Source organism: Empidonax traillii, unplaced genomic scaffold (assembly GCF_003031625.1).
Source record: "Empidonax traillii isolate 1590-97213 ecotype Southwest subspecies unplaced genomic scaffold, ASM303162v1 scaffold361:size2146424, whole genome shotgun sequence".
Lineage (NCBI taxonomy): Eukaryota > Metazoa > Chordata > Aves > Passeriformes > Tyrannidae > Empidonax > Empidonax traillii.
This window is the reverse complement of record NW_020955554.1, coordinates 447,661-450,201: the sequence shown is the minus strand read 5'-3', so window position 1 is coordinate 450,201 and position 2,541 is coordinate 447,661. Positions and strand designations below refer to the sequence as shown.

Sequence of the window (2,541 nt, the reverse complement as noted above, 5' to 3'; positions counted from 1 at the left end):
GGGGAAAAAAAAAAAAAAAAAAAAAAAGGGAGAGAGAAGGGGGGGTAGATCTATCTGGATCAGGACGAGGACACCTCGGATTCACTCGGCGCGGAGGAGAGAGAGAGAGAGAGAGGCAGATCCAGGAGGCTCGACCCAGCTCGGGATAATCCAGGCGCGGCGCCCCCTCCCCGGGGGCAGCGCCGCTCCGGGGCCCCGCTCCGGCCGCCGCCGCGCACCGCCGGGGGGGCCGCCAACGCCGCCGCGCTCGCCGCCCAACTTTCTTGCCGTGGAGCGAGCGAGACAATCCCTGGGCAGCCCCCGCCGCCCGCCGCCGCCGCCGCCGCCGCCGCCGCCGCCCGCCGCCGACCCCTCCTCGCCGGGCGCCGCCGGCGGCTCGCAGCCCCCCGCCGGCGCGGCGCGGCGCCCCCGCCGCCGCCGCCCGCTGCCGGATGGCGCTCGCCCGCCCGCCCCAGCCCGGCCGCCCGCGGCGCGGCGCAGCCCCGGCCCCCAGAAGCCGCTCAGTCGGCGCTGCCCGGATGCCGCCCCATTCTCCCCGAGCTGGGACGCGGCGCTAGCACCGCCCGGCCGGCCGCGCATGAGCAGGGCTGCCAGCTGCGCGTCATTCCCCGGCGCAGGCCCGGCCGTGCCCCCGGCCCCCCCTCCTTCCTCCTCCTCCTCCTCCTCCTCCTCCTCCTCCTTCCCGCCCCGCCGCCGCCTCGCCTCCTCTCCTCTCCTCTCAGCCCGGGCCGGGGGCGCCGCCGCCCGCCCTCGCCTTCGGGAAAAGTTTCTCCCGGCCCCGGGACCCCCTTGCCCCGCTCTCGCCTGGCGGGGCCGGGTGAGCCCCGGGAATGGACGGGGGAGGCACCGCCGGCTGCCCCGCGGGGCGGGAGAGGGGCTGGCCTGGATGGAGGGGCGAGTGCGGGGCACGGGGGCGAGCCCGGGGCGAGGGGCGAGCGGTGGGGCCAGGGATGAGCTGCGGGATGGGCTCGGATTGAAACGCTGAGCCGAGGGGCGAGGAGTGAGGTGAGGGACAGGCTGGGGGTCAGGGGGTGACCCAAGGACAGGGAACGAGCTGCGGGATGAGTTGAGGGTTAAACGATGAACTGAGGTGCGAGGGATGGGCTCGGGGAGGAGCTGGGGGTTCAGGAGGACACAGGAAGAGCTAGGGACGAGCCAGGGAACAATCTGTGGGTCAGGGGACAAGTCAGGGGGTAGGTGGTAATGGGGGGGCAGAGCAGAGGGGCTGGACAGCCAAAGCTGTAGGTGGGACATGGAGCAGTGTAAGGCAACCAAGGGTTAAGACTCATACAGGTGGAGGCAGGAGACCCTGTTCAGTACACCCTGCTCAGCATCCATTCATCTTGCTGAGGTTTCATTTGGGCTCTGCAGTGCCAGGAAGAGACTGTAGTTACCGTCTTGTTTCCCTGCATTTTCAGACTCTCTCCAGGGTCACCTTAGCCAAGACTTGGTTCCCAGGCACTCACCTGAGACAGGGACCAGCTTGGTGGCCAACCAGGTAGCTGTGAAATGCCCTGTCCCAGGGACAGCACTGAGGAAGGTGTGCCTGGATCAGGGCCCCAGCACAGAGCACTGACTATCCTACGTATCACAATGGTGGCAGGACTTAATCCTCCTGTTATCATCTTTTATTGCACACTGTCAGATATTGCAGCACGTTACCATCACTTCTGGGTACTCCCTTCCTTGTGTGGGGCTGGCTTTGCTCCGCTGGACTAACTTGGCTTAATTCCTTACATCTTCAGCTGCTTTCTCCTCTCCTAGGGTGTAGCCTCCAGTTCTGAAGGTGAGAGACGTTGGAAGGATGCCGTGAAATAAAACCTAATGAAGTCCACCGAGATTCATCAATAAAGGAAGGAATCCCTGGAGGAGATTCAGTGTTACCGGGAGCCGTGGAAGTGAGGGAAGCCAAAAAGTCTCCTGCAGCCTGCTCCCACTTGTGTTGCAGTTCAGTCATCACCAGGGATGGTGGCTTCCTCGGGCTGGTGCCTCCAGCAGTGGCAGACTGGCAGCTGTGTGTCTAACACACCCGTCAAAGGCTTCGGCGTCGCCACCTCAGTGTCCACCTTTCCTCTTGTTTTTCCGTATTCCTGATCTAATTGCACCAGCAGAGCAGTCAAAAATTAACCTCCTTCCACCTGGCCCAAACAGGCTCTTTTTGAAGAGTTTCTGGTGTCTGGCAACAGCTTTGCCCCGCCTTACATGGGCAAGTGCTAAAATAAATATCATCCTCTTAAAATGTAGCATAGAAACGTCATTTAAATTTAAGCCATTTAAAACCAAAGGTAGAAATCCCATGTGTAGTGCAAAGCCTCTTAATGCAAATAGTCAGTCATGCATTGCATGCCTCAATCACACTCGTATCAGTGTCATTTGTGTCCTAATAAAATCCTATAATCTTTTGCGTGCCAATTAAAGAAGGAAGATAGCTAAGTCTAGCTGCTTCCTCGGGTAATTACAGGCTAGCGGGGAGTCAGACAGTTATCTGTCCTGGGTTTTGCTGGACTGTGGATTACCAAAGGGTATTTTCTCTCCAGTTTC

At 61.4% G+C, this 2,541-nt stretch overlaps 1 long non-coding RNA gene across 1 annotated transcript; it reads left to right on the top strand.

Moving 5' to 3' along the window:
* The first annotated feature begins 1,179 nt into the window (after window positions 1-1,179).
* On the top strand, window positions 1,180-2,243 carry LOC114061824. Its single transcript, XR_003572227.1, has 2 exons — window positions 1,180-1,596; window positions 1,746-2,243. It is a non-coding gene; the product is annotated as an uncharacterized LOC114061824 (long non-coding RNA).
* The last annotated feature ends 298 nt before the right edge of the window (window positions 2,244-2,541 follow it).